Source organism: Penaeus monodon, chromosome 21 (genome assembly GCF_015228065.2).
Source record: "Penaeus monodon isolate SGIC_2016 chromosome 21, NSTDA_Pmon_1, whole genome shotgun sequence".
NCBI classification, from domain to species: domain Eukaryota; kingdom Metazoa; phylum Arthropoda; class Malacostraca; order Decapoda; family Penaeidae; genus Penaeus; species Penaeus monodon.
Window position 1 is genome coordinate 12,481,775 of NC_051406.1, and position 539 is coordinate 12,482,313.

Genomic DNA, 539 nt, shown 5'->3' on the forward strand with positions numbered 1-539 from the left:
AAAAATAATTGAAATATGATATTCCTTATATTTTCAAATAAGCAAGGCGAAATATCATGGTTCCATCATCAGGTTGTACACACTAAAATTGATTATATGATTACAAACACTTGGAAACATATACACGTCGGGAAAATTCCCGATGAACTTTCCAGGGGCACCATGCTTCCCTTACACAAGCGAGGAGGTGGATACTCACGAGCTACAGGACATTCATACGATCCTTCATATGTGTGGATAAGATGTTTGTTACTGTGTGCCGGATAACCGACCAGCATGATGATTATACATTATTTGAAGCTAAATAATCCGTTTTTATATTTTGCATTATCATGATTGGGTCCTAAAACAACATATATTCTCCTTCGTTCTTTCTAGAAAATGACGAATCGCAAGGACGCAGCATCGTAATTAATAACCATGATCATTATGTTTAGTTTTTATCTTGCGTACCATTACCAAGGGATGTATGCGTATAGCCAGCAACAATCGTGGGACTATTCAGACAAAGATAGGTGTTTATCTTATATGTAAGCAAT